Raw genomic sequence first — 18,284 nt, forward strand, 5'->3', positions numbered from 1 at the left:
ATGGCCGATATTTCAATTTGAAGCCGATATCACTTTTAAATCACTTCTTAAGACTCGCGTCTTTTCATTGACATGTTACCCAGTATGAGTTTGTTTTTATTGTAGTGTTTTTACTGGTTTTATTTTTCTATCTTTTTATTGCTTAATGTTTTATTTTAATCATTTTGATTTTCAGCACTTTGTTCAGCAGCAGTTGTCAAAAAGTGCTTTTCTAGATAATGTTGGCTCGGCTGATATCGGCAGATATTGTGACGATATCATGCATCTCTATGAACAAGCATGATATTTATCTAGATTAGTGTCGCTGGTGTTTTTAAACTGGACTTTTGTTTCGGCAGAGATTATGCCACGCCTGTGTAGGAATTGGACACGTTGTGGGTCGGCTCTGGATATCAGCTGATCGTATTTCTACAAGTAGAATCGGGTGAAAATGCGGGTATAGAATGGGCCTAAAGCAGCGGCGTTGCTCAGGTTAACAGGAATTACAGACATGTGAGGAATCTGCCTCTCCACTGGTTTGGCCAGCAAGGCAGCATGAAGCCAGTCTGAACATCAGCATAGCAGAAAGTACAGTTTCATAATGTTTCATCATTAAGTGCACGTTGTGATGCTCCTGCCTGAACCTGGCAGCCTCTCGCCTCCTTCCTGCTGTTGGATGCGGCGGCAGCTCGGTGTGAGTTGTTGAAGGCGGAGAAGCCTCAGCTGCTCTCATAGCTGACATTTCTCAGATGAAAACCAGCCTGCAAACATGATTTACACAACTCCTCTCCTCCCTGTGTGTGTGTGTGTGTGTGTGTGTGTGTGTGTGATAGTGTTTTAGGAGATTTAAAGACTCCAAGTGTAATAAACTCTCATGACACACTCTGCCAGCTAATACGCATCAGCCTGCAAATCACATCCCAGCACCCGGTGCTCGTTCTCCACCTGTCACGCAGCGGTGTGTTTACAGTACACTGATGCTGCGTTCAGCTCAGCTTCAGTCTCTTGTATTTTCTTTCAGGGTGTGTTTTTGTGTGTTTTCTCTGCAGCTTATGAGGCGTATATGTTTGCTTCACTCCCATGTCTTGACACAGTCATACTTCTGGACTCCCTCCTCCTGTCAGAAGCCGTCATTTGATACAGGCATCAATATCACAGGGGGGGGGGGGGGGGGGGGTTCCAAGAAAGCAAGCCTTAACTCCTTCTTTTATTGGATTTCCAGCCACCAGGGTTCCCCCCCCAATAGCTGTAGTTGTTCCAGAGCATCTTGGCTCATAAGTAACGGCACACCAAGCTGGAATGTCTTCATGTCATTAACATCAACACTCTCAGTACTTTCACAGAAACAAGTCGTGAGCTTCAAACTTTGCAGAGCAGTGAAATCAGGAGCTTCATTTGGTTGCAGTTGCAGCTTTCGGGCATCCAGGAGAAACTTAGAGAAGTCATTAACATAGTAGTCAAAAGAAATGATCTCATCCAGCTGTGTTTTAATACACTAGGCTGTGTGATGTATAGTGTAACACTGCTTTGCCCTTTAGGACTTATAAACAGGGTCCTGGGTTTCCTGAATACATTTAACACTTATACCATAAATACCTCTACTATTTATGTGTGACTGTGTTACTGTTAAAATAAAGGACATACAACTAATAGCTTCTAATAAGATGCCCCCGTTTAATGAACAATGGTTTGTAACATGACCTGAGTAGCATTAGCAAAACACATAACTGTAGTGGGCCCACTTTATAACCACATGACAAGTAAAATAGCCGGCACCTATAGTGATCATAGCAGGCCTGAGATGGTGGTGCCAGTCGGCCCACCAGTGAAGAGAAAGAAGAAGAAGGAAAAAAAAAAAAAAGATTTGACCAAAACTGGGCGCGTTTACTCACGCCAACACGGTTATGCATCCTGTATGAAGGCGCAGTTGTTTGGTTTCGCTTTTTTCCAAACAAAGTCAGGCGCTCCTTTCGCCGTTTCCAGAGGGTTGGAGTACCCAAAGCCAGACGTTCACAGTCCGCGAGGCAAACGGCGGCTCTACGTCCTCATCAGCAACCATGCGGAGCCATTCCTCACAGTTGTAAGCATGTAGATGTCCCATGAAAAGTCCGCTGTTTCAGCCCACCGCCTCTTCTCTCCTGTCGGGCCGATTAAGAGCAGGTCCAACGCAACATCGTGTGGCAGAACGTCTGATATTACTCAGTTCTTCCGCTTCTTGTTGTGGCGGAACACCGCAGCCATGGACGGTAGAAAGTTTGAGAGAGCGAGCAGTTTCTTCTTCTCTCCACCTGTCCCGACCGGAGCGTGATTGTCCCGCCCCCGCACCAATAAGGTCCTGGTAGTTTTTGGGGGAACCAATCGTAAACAAACGACATATAACGTTAGATTGTCTCTCCCTTCACCCCATTGTTTCCCACATTTTCATGTAACATTCAAGGTAACTGGAAAACAGACAGCTCACATTCACAAATCAAACATCCATTAACAAGATATATCAATAAAACTACAACAAAACAAAGAAAATATGCAAAACCTGTTTATAGAAAAACCCAGGGGTTACATATAGAAAATACTAACATGTGAAATAGAGTTGTGTTTATAAGTTTACATATTCTGGCAGAATTTAGTTTTATTTTATAAAACACAGCAGTTTTCATGTTGCTTTTCTTAAGCATTGCATGATGTGACCCCTGCTTGCACAAAGGAGAGATAAAAAATTAAGAATTGTTTACTCACACTAAGCTAACAGTGGTTACAGATGCATCTCTACAAGCCTTCATGTTCATCAGTCTGCAGTCAGAAAGACTGTCGAGAAATGCAGAGTTCAGCAGCCCCAAAAACAACAAACACTGCTGCATGTTTAAGGTTCACAAATAGACAAATTGCTATAGACAAAGTCTGACTTCCTCAGTGTATCGGGACATTTTGCAGGAGAACTTTAGACCATGTGTTGAACTGAGCAGAGGAGTGGTGATGCAACAGGGCAACGACCCAAAGCACAGACATAAATCTGCAGTGGAAAGGCTTCGGGAGAAAAATAACTCTATAAACAGCCTTAGTTGTTTCTAATTTCACATATAAACTCTTTTATACTCTAATGAGGCACAAAACATGAACTGACACAATTATAAAAAGTTTAAGTCAAGGATGCCTTGCACTGTTCAGGATCAAGGAGGGTTGGCTAGTCGGATGGCTGAAACGGTTAAAACATGCAGTTCATTAGAGAGGCCATGTTAAGATCCTTCCAAGATCCTTTTAAATGAGCAATTTGACCTTGGAAAACAGGTGAAACACTCTTGTTTGTAGCTGAGAACTGGAAACACACAAACAAAAAGGAACTACTGATGTTTCTGTGAATCTGCAGGAGAGCGTACGTCTCATTCAGGTGTGTGATTCTCCCAGGTAATGACCTGGCATTGCTCTGTAGGTCAACCAGCAGGCTGTTTAGCTCAATCATCTTCAGCTGGACACATCCTTTACACAAGAGTGTTTGATATAGTGTGTATTGTTAGAGAAAACAGGAATATCTGATTAGATTTGGTAGAAATATTCTCCTTTAAGTCCCGCAGGATGATGAGAGATGCTGCTGTTTAATGGTATTAGTGCTCATGGTTCAATAAAGAAATTAAATGCTTCACTTTTAGTTAATACTAGACACACAACTCTTCAATTTCACAGCTTTAGTTCCAGCCTTGTTGGTACTCTGATATATGGATGTGTTTCAGCATGCATGACTCCATCCAACATGAAGCACATATCAGAGTATGTGCATCAGAAATAGAAACATTTGACATGAACATACCTATTTACCTGCTTCTGTACATAAAGTATCAATGAGCTTTCATAATGTTTTAATAAGTAATAAAAAAAAAAACCAAGCAGATATAGTCTGCCTACATGGATATAAGTGGAAACTAAATGAAACACCTATCATGCTTTAATATTATGAGCAACTTGTTTGAGATCATTGTTAAACATCCTGTGATGGAGTGGTGGCCCGTACTGCTGTCTGCTCTCCCAGGTGCTGGGATAGGTTTCAGCTTCCCTGCAACTCTGAACTGGAATAAGCAGCACAGAAAATGTATGAATGAAAGTTACCAGTTTTGTTTTTTTCTTTCTTGTTTCACCGTCAAGGTTCCAGGTAAGCTGAACCGTGACGTTAAACACACTGCAGAATATCACCACCACAGATCTGAATGCTCAGTGTATTTGCATGTGGTAGTGATCCCTGAAAACATTCAATGTTAAATGCTGAACAAACACACGACAATCACTGTGAGAAAAACCACCTTCCTGGTACCTAAAGCTTTAGCTGGAGATTTATAGAAAAAAAATCATTCCCATCGCCTTCATTTCAGCTTTATTTGGCCGATTCACAACAAGTACATCTGAAGGTTCTTTAGACAGTTTTTGTGCTTCATTCTTACCACTTATTCAAATGAAAGGTCTCAGGAGAGCTGGAGCCAATCCCAGAATTTAACAGGTGAGAGGCAGGGTACACCCTAGACCAGGGCTGCCCAAGTCCAGTCCTGGAGATCTCCCATCCTGCAACCTTTAGCTGCAACCCCTGTCCGGCACAGCTGAGTCAAACAGCTGATTTCCTCTTCTGCATGTCATCCAGCTCTGCAGAGGCCTGCTAACCAGACACTTATTTTATTCAGGTGTGTTGGAGAAGAGTTGCACCTAAAAACCAGCAGGATGGTAGATCTCCAGGACCGGACTTGGGCACCCCTGCCCTAGACTGATCACCAGTCTGGATGCATGAGAAAAGCAGGCATTTTAGGCTACAGTGCAAACCAGCACACCACCGTGCAGCCCCCACTGTGGGAAAAACACTGATCATACAAGCTGTTTATAAATATCTAAAGAAAGGAAAAGATCTCAACAACCTGCTTGGAAACGTTGACTTTTGAAGCAGTGACTTTACTTCTCAGTCTCTGAGAAGTAAAGTCTCTGACGACTTGTTGCTGCTAACAGCCATCCTAGCATCCTCCACATACATTTCATGGCTCTGTTGCTGAAGTGCTGATAAAATAAACTGCCAACATCCTGCTACTATTACCTGCACTGGAAAACCAAATGCAAGCTACCTGTGAGGGCCGACGGTCGTTAGCAATACAAACTTCCACAGTACTCCGATGTAACGAGATACAGACCAGTCTTTATTTTCTGACAAGGCGGTCTTCTTACAGGAGTGATGATAGGATGACAACATAAATCCAATTTGTTAATATTGCCGTGATCGCTAACAGCTACGGTAAGAAAACCATACAGCTTCAGGCGCTCTCATTCTCCACCGACACACTGACCTACTTCACGCTGCAGCCCCCTAGCTGTCGGAAATCTGCCGCTTTCTTAAAGGGACAGCTGCACTAAATGCCCGAATGTTATGAGGAAAATAAAACCTCAATCCGCCTGTCTAAAGCCAGAAATGTAAGAATTGAACATAGGAATATCAATAATTTGTTACTTAATATGCTGAACTGCGGGGCCGAAAACAGGCTCTAATTGTAATCATTATAATCCATATAAAAGGCAAAATAACTCCATATCCCAGCGATGACCCAGTGTGAATCGGCTCCTACACTACCTTCGCCGAGCCATGCTGCTACATACCATGTGATGGAAGGAAGACGCTATTAGAAAGCATAGCGCTGAATAAATCCTGTATCCTCGCTGATGCTGAACTGGATCCAAACCAAACGATTATGATAACAAAAAGGGTCTGCGGCTGCTTCCAGATGGAAGATTTAATACGTAGAGTGAAGGGCGTTTGACATGCGGTCATCATCAGGTTATTCAGCATGTGATTAAAAGCTTCTCATGTTGACTTTACCTGATTTTATCCACATGTGAATTCCTCTTTCAGCCACTAAACTGTATCATCATGTGAATTTGAAATGATTGATGGCATTGAAAACTCAAATGTGCAATTAAATGCATGTTTCTGTGGAAGAAAAGGCTCAGAGGAAGCTTAACGTGGGCCTCCTTCATGACATGAAAGGACAAAGTGGGTCTTTATTAATAACATAAATAGGAAGCAAATAGACAAACCTGCAAGTGGCTTTCAGGAACATTTTAAACATGCATATTTCAGCTGGTTTACAAAAACTGATTAATTGATTTGATTATAACTATATTAACCCAAAATTGATTCATAAAACCTTGATTGATTTTATTAGTTTTGCACCTTTTCTTTTCCGGTGACAATGAAACGAATGAATGAAAAATACTTTATTAATGAGCAGACTCTGGTGTGACTTAGCGATGCGCTGTGAGATCGTAGCATACATACACAATTAAAAGGCTTTATGTCCAAAATCTCAGAGATGAGGCCAAATTTGGATTTTTAAAATAACATTTATAATGACTTTGTTTTCTGCATACTCAGTGGTAAAAATGGGCTCAGAATCCTCATAAAAAGATAAATGGCTTTTAGTGCATTATGTTCCCAGTTCTGACAAAGCGCCTAAATGCTCCAAATCACCTTCTCTCTCTGAGGTGATGCACAGTCATGTTGTTCATTCACCACTGGACAACCTTCACCTGGAAACTATTCATTAGCTCTCACATTAGCAGCTAAAGCTAAGACCGTAGAAGTGCGGTATGAGTGTGTGAGTGTGACATGTTGTGTTAAACGCTTTGAAGAGTCCAGATAACTGGAAAAGTGCTGTAGAAGTAGAAAGTCCATTTCCTGTGGGCACTACTATCTTCATCACACAGGAAAGGTTTTAAAATGGTATCAGGAGGGGACACGCACAACATACGACATAAATCCAATAATAGACCCTTAAAGACAACTTTGTAAATATCGTATTTTAGAGGTGCGTGTGAACGCATCATATCAGGTTGTTATAGTAATCTGATTACTCCCAGACGTCTCATTTTGATAAAACTTGTTATATGAGAATGTCTTTTAATATTCAAGGAAAACTGGTGTTACATCTCTGTAAATGAAATGTTAATGAATCAAATCAGGCTGTTGTGACTTGAATTCATTCTGGAAATTAGTGGTGATACGAAGCCTCAGGACTGTGTAGTGTGTTCATTAGAGCTGCAGGAAGCTTCGGTCGGCTGCTTCTGATCAAGCTACCTGGTTGTTATTACCTTACAGTGTCATGTGCAGCTGAATGCATGGAGCATGAGCGACGTGATACACACTCTTAAAGTTTGTCCTGTCAACCAGTAAAGAACTGGCAGCACGGTTGCCAGCAAGTTACTGTAAAGTTAACAGTAACTTGCTGTTGCTAAAACTTAGTTTGCTACTGTTAATGTAAATACAGCATAAAGCTGTTTATTTCTCTTAATAAAATACCAACAAAATGTTGAGCAGTTAACTGTTTATTTACACTTTTTTCAGAAGAGGTATATTTACAGGATTTTACTGTACACTTCTGTACAAATACAACACATACTATTGTACAAGACAAGTAAATCGAGAAGGACAATGTTCAGATTTCTTTTCTAAATCTTGTAATCTGTTAAATTATTGCTTAGAACTCTTGCTAAAAAGTTACATATTTTAATACATTGTAAAAAATATAGCTGTTGAAATGGTAAGTTGAAATTTTAAGACAAACACAGATTCAGAAGTTTTTCTTTTCAAAACTTTTTCAAAAAGCTTTCTAGACATAAACGGCCTGAGGTGTTTATAAGAAAACCTAAAATTTTAGCCTTTTAAAAAAGTAAACTTCAATAAAAAGTGATGATTCTGATGTAAAACAGTAAAAAATGATGAAGAGGATGATCTGTTGAAATAGTCTGAGACTGCAGTCAGGTTGTGGAGTTAAGTGTTCTGACTCTGGACTGATGTTAGAGTTAATAGTTGATTAGTTTGATCCAGATTTCATGAACCATGAGTCATAGACGAGGTCAGTGTTGTCTCATGTACCTGTCTGGCACATCCCAAACCTTCCTGGGAGAATTAGTTTACAAGTCAGACATGCAACTTATTAAGACCCAATTTAACCAACAACTGACTAAAGTTTTTTTTTCTTTTGTGTTTTGTGCAGGAGAGTGACGTGCTTGATGTCGTCAGAGCTCAACAGGCCAAAATACTGAACAGGTAAGCAATAAAAACACTCATTTCTCACATTTTAATACTTTGGTCTTGTGTCATCATTTGGCCCACTTTCATGTGTCTACAACCCTTGTTCTGAAAAAACTTGTGATGCTGTGTAAAAACCAAAATATAATGATTTGCAAATCTCATCAACCCATATTTTGTTCCCAACAGAACAGAAACATCATGTCAGATGTTAAAACTGAGACATTTTGCCATGTAATGGAAAACATGAGTTCATTTTCAGTTTGATGGTTGGAAAACGTCTAATTGTTTAGCATTGTGCATCATCCAAGTGTTAACCTTATGGAAGTGCAAAAACCTGCAGTTCCCCCCTCATCCACTAGGGGCTCCAAAAGGGAGCAAATCCCCATAAACCCCCATGTTAAAAAAGACCAACTTTACAGCAGAAATAAACATGTTTAACGCCAGCTATTAAAAAAATACTTTAGGTTTGATAGGTCAGGTTTACTTTCATAACAACTGTGGGGGATGAATTTTTTTAAATTACGCATCTGTTTCTATGTTATTTCATTTAGAAATTTGGCATAATTAGGGGCGTGTGCTTTTGATTGACATGCACCCGATATCCCGATGCAGGAAGCAGTGTAGCACAACTATGGATTGTATCCAGCTAACAGTGCACCTTAGCTTCAACCCCTCAGTTAGCTGGTTAGCTCTTTGCTCGAGGCAGCTTGGAGTTAGATGGGTGTCTTCACTCATTTGCCCGTCTTTGTATGATCCTGGAGGGACGACACGCATGATGCTGCCAAGATGTCTAAGGTTTGAACCGCAGGTGATGTCACAGAGGCTCCATCATCTTTTTTCTGTACAGTTTATGGTAGCATCCCCTCTTCTTTTAATATATGTCAGTAAAAGTCTGGGAAGTGAGGGATCCAGTCGTTGGAGTTTTCAGAGGAATGTTGTCCCATTCTGGTTTGATGCAGGATTCTCGACAGGCTGCCTGAGAGCGCACAGAGATTCCTCCCAGTTCTCTGAATATTGCACCATTGAACAATATCAAACTATTCAAAGTCTTGACTTCTGAAATGATTTAGTTTGTCTCAGATTGGTGAACCTCCGCCCATACTTCCAGTTAATCTAATTAATGCTCCTTTAGTTGATTTTTGCAATCATTGCATTTTCCTTTTTATTTACATTTTACACAGTATCTTAGTCATTTAATTCATATCTCCCCTAATTAGTAAAGTTTACATTTATTTCTGAAGTAGTGGTAGTTTATTTGCGGTAATGAACATCATACCAGAGGAGAAAAAAAACCCTTTTCATGTGAGTAAATTAACTTTTCCTTCTCCTGCTGGTGCAGAAAAAACTACACTTTTAATCTCCTAATGTGATAAGAATCTAAAATAGGTTAGTTATTTTCTCTTTTATCTGTCCAGCAACGTGCTGTAACAAGTTTTCTGCTGTGTTTATGAATGTTTCCTCACGGGAGCGTTAACACACTTAGTTAAATGATGAATTCATGGATTCAGATGGAGGCCAGGCGCTCTTCTTTCTATGTGCTGTACTGTATAAAATTCTCATTAGACTGAAACTGCTGGGTCAACACATAGTTTTGCAAAGTTGTTTTCTTGCTGTTTGGCCCTTGTAACACATCATTTGTGTGGCTGTATCTGTAAACACATGGGAGGCTGTTGGGGTGATGAGGAGACCACAGGAAGGCAGGACTGATGATACCGCTGAGACAGGAAGTAGCTCAGCTGTAATAATAAACCATTTATGGAACTCGGCTGATGTTTATCACAAGCAGTCTTTGGTCCGACAAGCAGCTCTTAATATTAACAGTCTATCTTTAGCACATTAATATCTGCTGCTGCCTGCAGTTAAAGTTGATGGAAAAACTGCTTTACTATTAGCAGGAAGAGCTGCTGCTGATGTCCTGTCACAGTTTTAAACTGCGGTTGCTGCTATTTTATGACTCGATTGATTGATTTGAACAGTTTAGACTTGGTTTAATTTTTTGTACTTTCCAGGGAACATCTTTGTTCTGCAGTCCATATGACTCGTGGAGTACCCCAAGGGTCCATTTCAGGCCCATTACTATTCTCACTAGCTTTGTTGCATGCATGGTGCTTGTGTTATTAAGAGGAAAGTGTTTTGAAACAAGTTTAACAATGATAGACAGGCTTTCAGTGTGGGCTCACAGAAAACCTGTATTGTTTCAATGAGCTTTCCGTGGATCATAAGAAATACAGCTTGTGAAAATTATGCTAAAAAGCAAAAAGTGCTGCTTTAATTTAGATGAGGGGACTGCAACTGGAAACACTAGTCGTACAAAGTCATTTAAATCTGCCTGTTTGTGTATATAAACAAAGTTTTTTCTTTAAACTTAAACATCGTATGTTCATAAATTGAATTATCTGTGACACGGTAATAATGTGGAAAATGTCCATCTTGGACAATTGAATTTGGCTGATCAGGTTTATATCTGCAGTACTGAACAACCTTATCGCCTAATCAGGATCAAAAATAAAAATGTGTCTTCTTCTGGTCCACCGTCTGAATAAGTTGCACCGAGGGCTGGGCGATATATCGAGTATACTTGAGATATCGTGGCTAGTCCTCTGTGCGATATAGAAAATGCCTATATTCGTCATATTCGAGTATCCTGTTGTCATGCAGTTGTTTTTAGCTGTGGGCGGGGTTTCCTCCCTCCTCCTCGACTCTGCACTGCTTTGCACGGAGAGTTAAAGCAAGCGCTCCTTATTATGTACATAACGTGAGCTACGTGCTCCGTCATGAGAGGCAGCGTGGAGCCACTGTTGCCAACTTGGTGACTTTCTCGCTAAATCTGGCGACTTTTTTTTTTTTTTTTTTTTTTTTTTTTGTGAAAAGCAACTAGCGACAAATCTAGCAACTTTTACTGGAGTTATTGGAGACTTTCCTGGTGTTTTGGCGACTGACTTTAAAGCGCATATTGTAAAGTTATTGTCAGAAGGAGAGTCTCTCCCCGTCCTAAAGCACTCAGTCGCTCCGGCTGCAGCTGCAGCCAGTCAGAGGAGCAGAGAGGACACCTGCACGACTCCACCTACAGTCACAATGAACAGCCAAATCCGCCACTGATCCCGCTCTGGATTACAGAGTGGGACGTAAATTACAAAGTTTTTCACGTCACGCAAAAATAATTAATTCTATTTGATTACATTCACAGCCTCTGTCACTTACTCACCTCATCCACTGTGTGTGACACAAGCATATTTATCTAGCTCGTCATGTCTCTAGAAAGTCCAGAAAGCAGTGGGAATCAAATCCTGAATTAAAAACTGGCTGAATCCGTTTATTGGAGACGATACGAGGACATTCTGCCTGGATTATAAGACTGATTTCTACGCTAAACTCTGCAATTAAAAAAAAATACACGACAACTCAAAAACGTATCCATAAAGCAAAGCCTTATAATAGTTCATCATTTGAAAAGTCCCCCCTAGAGCTCCTATTTTCATACGTTGCATTTATTACATCATGCAAAGGCACTTTATTTTGTTTTAAAATGACATGTTTCTGCCACTGCTTTAACTGTTCAATAAATACGGTTTTGATCAATTTGCTTCGTTACAATTTCATCCTTTTGGCATGAATGTTTAAAATCAGCATATCTTAATGCAGTATGAACAATTATGTTTTAATGGAGACACAAAATCATCTTACTGATGTGATTGTATGCACCAAAGCATTCATTCAAGGCTGAGGTAAATAGAGATATATATCGTATATCATGACATGCCATAAAAATATCGGGATATTACTAAAAGGTCATATCGCCCAGCCCTAGTTGCACCACAAATGTTTTCATTTCACATTACAGGCGGTTCTCGCCTTACCTCGATTCGACTTTACGACGCTTAATAAATAAATATAAATTTAATAAAATTATGGTTTCGAAGTTACGAGGTTCCATAAAAGCTCTTATGACTCTTAATTGAAATGTCTATTTTAATTGCCTGTACTGTTTTTCCATTAATATCATGTATCTTCATGTGAATTTTGATAGTTATTTAGTGATTAAGGTGGTATTTAAGGGGAAAAATGAGACTTGCGCGGGATTTAAGGCTACGCCGTGGTTTAGAAACAGAAGTTGCTCGTAAACTGAGGACCGCCTGTATAAACTATTGGACATAAAATTATTATTAAAACTCACTAAATGTCATTTTTTACACAACATCTACATTTACAAACCTGCTTTTAACATCACTGTTTTTTCTGTCAGTTATTTGGCAGCTGGATATAAACATTTATCATTTTGTAATAATTATTATCAATAATATGGCTATCCCCAGCGGTCCCCAGCGGTCTATATACTCCAGAAACCAGACAACAGAAACCCACTGCAGTCTTTACTGAAATAGGCGATGTTAAATCCTGACAGTCACCTCTTTTTAAGCTTCTTTTCTTCCTTAAAGAACCAAAAAAAGATTTTAACGCTTTGATCAATCTCCTGATTTGACTTCAGAGGACCAACACAGACAGACGGGTTACAACACAACAGATGTCATCTTGGCCCCAGTTTTTATCTACTTACCCATCTTTTCCAAGTCATGATAGATTATTTACTTTTTGTTTATTTTTCAGATTGACAAATTTAATCCGTTTTAATATATTAGTCCATGTCCACGCCACTCATAAGAGGCGGGTAATGCTGCAAGAAGTGGTTAAAAGCTCTACAACAACTTCTAAGCTGGACCTTAGATTATTAAACCTGATGTTTGATGCTTCAGCATTGATCATGACAGTAAACAGACTTGGGCTGTTAATGATTCTTGTCTTCATTCATAAACATGTTTTAAAACAAATCGAACAAATGTTTCTTTCATTAAGAAGCAACACAAGATGAAATTGGGCCAAATTACCAAATGTAAAATCAATAAATGTGTTTGTTTAAGCAGGAGGGTTCCTCCTTCTGGGAGGTTACAGGAAACCTCTGGTTTGTTTTGCAGATGAAGTCCAAAATGTTTGCAGCTTCATTTCCATGTGGGTGTTGCAGCGTCTCAGAGGGAAGCTGCAGCTGTGAAGGCTGGCTCAGAAATGTTCACTTTCACACTTACAAGGAGAAGACAGGGATTGTCTTTATTACTGTCACAGTACAACTCTCCTCACCGTTTAAAGCTCAAATTCAGACCAGCTGCTGGGAACACATTCAGTGTCAAACATGAAGCAAAAAGACAACCTGTTTGACCCAAAATGTTTGAATTCTTTGTGCATTTAAATGAAAACTGCACAATTCAACAGCCTTAATTAGATTTTCTCCCCCAACTGGTCTCGCTTCGGACTCCATTTGATCAGTGAGTCACCCAGCATTGGTAAATAGCCTCAGATAGACTTGAAAATTGTATAACTTCCAGTGTTATTTTATTCCATGATTGCACAGCGCTCAGTTCAGCTCCTCATGTACAGCAAATTTACCCTGCAGGCCTGAATCTGGCAGTCAAAAGGAAATCATTGTGTGGATAGATTTCACGCCTACATTTTTGCATGGTAAAAATGTTCCTTCTGGAAGCGACTGACGGAAGACTGTTCTGTTAGACTGCAGGTCAGGCTTGTGAGTGTTGCCTGAATTGGTTTAGTGTTTAACATTATGTATTTAGTGGATTAAAGAAGAGAAGATATGGTTTGGCTTGCAGCTTTCTTGCCTGCATGCTTTACATTTTGGAAAAATTGGCAGTAAAATTGACACTGCTTCTTTTTACAGCGAACCCACAAGCCTAAAAAAGGCCCAACTCCTTGAGCTATATGTAGTTTTGTTATTTCTCATTCGATCAGTGAGTGTTTATTTATGTGGGACATCTGAGATAATGATGTCCTCAGAGTGCCGTGCCTTTCAAAGTTCTGGCAACCAGAGACCTTTGTTGCTGTGAGAAAAGATGACCTGATTTCCTGCTGAAACGTTTCCTGTTTCATCCAAGCATGATTGATCCGGACCAATGTTCAACAGTTGGGAAGGTTTTCTTTTCATGAAATTCTGCTTTTCTTTTCGCTTCATCCAGTTTTTGTATTTGTGACTGGAAAGTAACAAGTCCAGGACTTGTTTTTAATGTTAATGTGCAAACCTGTGACGTTGCAACAAATCTTCACTTGTTACAACTTGTCTATGAACATGATATTCATGCTGCACCACAGAAGACTGCAGCTCCATGTTACTATGAAGGTGCTTTTTGGAAAAATAGCTGTTTTGATTTTAGTTTCTGGCAATCCCTCAAGCTGTTCTCCATAGAAGTGTTGAAGGCATTTCAAACCTCAGCCTTCATAGTTCATGAAACGTGCTGTATCTTAATAAAACCACACGGCGGAAACTGCTTCCTGAAAACACTTTGCTGTCTTCTCGCAGCTTCAACAGCTTCCTGAACAGCAGTTGTTTTATATTTGGATTGACAACCGCCTGCTTAGAGGAGCAAACAGCAGCTGATTTTGGGGGCAAGGTGTGAGGAAATGCAGCATTATTGAGCTTTAAGATTGGCACCATCTGCTCCAGTTTAAACATATTGGTGAATAAGCAGAATTCCCTCAGGATGTGATCATATATATAGCTTTTTTTTTTTTTGTTTATTAAAATGCTCAATTTTATCCAACTTCTTATTAGTTGCTTTAGAAATGCTAATTTCCAAAAAGAGAACCAAAGACTTGCTTGTGCAGGTGAAAATGTGGATAAAGCTTCACACTACACCGGGAAGTTGTATGAAATCTTTGGACGCTTAAGTTGAATAACTTATGTGGAAATCACGTTTAATTAAGCTGGAAACAAAAATTTATCTTCCTTAAAAGGCCAATGTGTGTCCCTAAGAATAAGAAATGTTCTGTCTAGAAGAGCCGTACCTGAGTCCAAAACAATCTGATATCTTGAAGCAGTTCCAAAAGTTCCCATTCCCATCCCAAGATGGCGATGGTGGGAACCACCCAATGAGCTTCCATTCAGCTCTTCAGAAACCTACTGGTGATATCACCTCACGCTCCGTCCATCTTTTTTATACAGTCTATGGTCCAGCCAGCCAGCCAGTACAATCACTGCTGCCCCCTCCCCTGCCTGATACCAGTAGCACTGCATAGGTAGAGCAACTTCCATCATCATGGTCCCGCTCCAGCCCTCCTGCCACATCTTATCCTTCTGACCACCAGGGTGGAGATACAGCAGCATCAGCTGCAAGTGTAGCAGGAAGCTGCATAACTGCTTTTCCCAGCTTGACTTTTTGATGGACGGCATCCCACACACCCACACACACACTCACTCTTGACAGCCATCCATCCAAGTTAAGAGACTGAATGCACTTACTTTTTTTTTTTTTTATCACTCTATCGATCAGTCTGGTATCAATTTATTATTGTTTGGCATATTATTTATTTCATTCGCAATGCAGTCACTTAAACTTCACATCGGGACCTTTTGTGGAACATCTGAATGTAATGATTTGGAGAGGTGTCCTGAAACTTTCGGAAGTGAAGGATATGAGGAGGAAAAAGGGTCATAAATGAGGAGTCACATGTGCAGCCGAACAACAGTAAAATACTTTCAGTCATTTAAATTCATTTTCTGTGACTTTTATAAATATGAATAATTATAATTTAAAGCGGACCAGATTAAAATACAGCTCCAGACTTTCTGGGGGGATCACTTGGCCAACAGACAGCTTTTTGCTGTCAAACCATGTTACAGATGAAAAAGTGAAATCCACCCTCTTGTGCCACCTTCATTCTTTAAGGAATTTTTTTCAGATAGTTAAAATAACTTTTCATTAGCTTTAACTTTTCAAGCCAGTTAGTCATATTTTCTGTGCAAATTGGTGAATTCTTCTAAATTAACAGGCCTGACATCAGCTCCTCCTCATTGGGGTTTAATATATGCTGGATACAGTTTGAATATTGTATTGTAATATATATTATTCAGAATTTGTTGAATATTGTATGAAGAGGCTGTATTTGAATTCAGGCGGCGGTGCCGGAGCTGACAGATGGGTCGAGACTGTGGAGAGAGAGTAATTTAGTCAATTATTGGATGCAAAAAAGCAAGAAAAAGGAGAAGCTGCTAAATAAATGGACGTAGACGTATAGACCAACCTATGTTGAGTTAAACTGATCAGCTTCAGACGGCGTTGATCGTCTTGGCTTTTGCGAACCGGTTCATATGTGTTGCTCCAGAAAACTTGGCCTTATCGGTAAATCTGCTGATGCATGTCTTCGACTGGGGGGGGAGTGATCTCTCATTCTCATCTCGCCGCCTTTATTATATCCCTGCATTCAGATGGGAACAGCACGAGATGAGAGAATCAGTTTGTATTGAACATGGTTGAATGCAGAGCTGATGAAAGCTTATGCTGATAATAGCTTTTTCATTATGTCCTTAGCCAGGCTTGGCATTTCATTTTCTTTCAGACAGAAGTTTAGATTTCCACTGCCGCTGCTGCTTTGGTGGGTTGCCCTCTGTTTTGACTTGACTGCATGTATGGAAAATAATTTCTCACATTTGATTTTTGCTCGGCTGAGCTCCGTAGATGTCTGCAATTAATACAAATTTAACTGAAGCAGATGTTTAAGACTGAATTTCAACTTGTTGATTTCCTGTCTTCTGAATCGTCTTTAATCACCATCTGTCAAGCTCTTCTTCTCCTCCCTGGCAGCTTCGGCCTCAACATCCTGGCCTCATGAAAGCGACATCACCTACAACCAAACTCAGTTTCTCTCTTCTCTTGTCTTACATAGAAACCATTTTTTTTTACCTTGTTTTCCTTATCAACTATTAACACCACCTTTTATGGTTTTGTGAGTAGCATCATCTTCCCAACTGGTTTAACGGGTTAAATGTGTTTCTATAATAACAAAACCTGTAGGCATTTGGTAAAAACTATGCATGAAAAATGAAAATGAAGCATGTTTGACATTCTACATTTGATCCATTATGCCGAGTCCAGTTGCTTGCTTTATATATTTTTTACTCCAGTTCATTGTGTTTCTGGTTTGAATATTTGATCATAACCATAAAATGGAAAGCACAGATAAAAGGTTGTGGCGTAACCTTTCAAACACCACGCTATTTTACACTGTTGATCTGCCTGTTGTTAAAAAAGGTAAAAATGCATGTGGTAGCTCAAACCTTTTAATCCAAGTCAGCATGCAGACATGATTCTTTCAGTCTCTTGTCAGATTATGAGGCTAAAATGATGTCAAATGAATGTATCGGTAGACATGGCAGCATAAAGGCCAACCAAACCCTTATTACTAACAGAACTTTGTAAAAACACACAGATCAACAGTGAGCAAGCCTTTTCCATCTGCACATCAAAACACAAGAACTATTTCATATTTACATTTGTTCCAACAATTTGGCCCATTTTTGCCACCATAGAGGACCATTATTTTTGTTCTTTTCCAACACATAGAACTTTTTCTCCCTTACTGATCGTTAGCTGCTCCTGATTGGACATTGTCTATTGAAGCCTGGTCTTCGCAGCTCTGGTCCTCAAGAGCATCAATCCTTCAGGTTTTCCATGTATCCTGTTCCTAAACACCTGATTGGGTCACTCATTGTGCAGAACTTTATTGGCTGTTGGATCCATTTTATGAAAGCCAGTTGTGTTGGAACAGGGATACATCAAAGAACCTGCAGGACAGCGACCAGAGACTGCATATAAAAAGATGGGCGGAGCCTCCGTGACGTCACCCGTAGGTTTCTGAAGAGCTGAATTGAAGCTCGGTGAGCGGTTCCTACCATCACCATCTTGGCAGGGGCATGTGTGTCGTCTCTCCCAGAAAATACAAATATGGGCAAAGAGGTGGAGCTCAGAAGGGGGGCCGTGAGCGTCATGGTGGATGATTGACATTGAGCGAACTCCAAGCTTTCTGCAGCTAAAAGCTAACCGAGCTAACCCGAAGATAACAGGAGCTAACCAGCTAACGGAGGTCAGTGGGCTAAAGCTAAGTCACGTTGTTAACCGGCTTAAAAACCGCGGTTGTTCTACGTTCTTCTGACTTGAAGCGGGAGATCGCGTACCTGTCAATCAAAAGGACACGTCCCTAAATATGCCAAATTTCAAGATTAAATTACTTTTAAACGGGCGAGTTAGAAAAAAATTCACTCAGTTGTCATGAAGGTAAACCTGATCTATTAAACCTAAAATGGATTTTTGAACCAGGCTGTAAACATGTTTATTTCTGCTGTAAACATGTTTATTTCTGCTGTGAAGTTGGTCTTTTTAAAATGAGTCTAAGGGGATTTGTTCTGTTTAGCAGCCCCTAG

At 40.1% G+C, this 18,284-nt stretch overlaps 1 protein-coding gene across 1 annotated transcript in view; it reads left to right on the forward strand.

Moving 5' to 3' along the window:
• Nucleotides 1–18,284, forward strand: part of LOC306773529 (plexin-B2-like) — a 270,463-nt gene that overhangs the window by 81,577 nt on the left and 170,602 nt on the right. Inside the window, exon 3 of the mRNA XM_079263372.1 lies at nucleotides 7,992–8,044. The gene's annotated coding sequence lies outside the window, so the exon portion shown is untranslated. The remainder of the gene's footprint in view (nucleotides 1–7,991; nucleotides 8,045–18,284) is intronic.

Source organism: Telmatherina bonti, assembly GCF_933228915.1.
Source record: "Telmatherina bonti genome assembly, chromosome: 23".
Taxonomy (NCBI): domain Eukaryota; kingdom Metazoa; phylum Chordata; class Actinopteri; order Atheriniformes; family Telmatherinidae; genus Telmatherina; species Telmatherina bonti.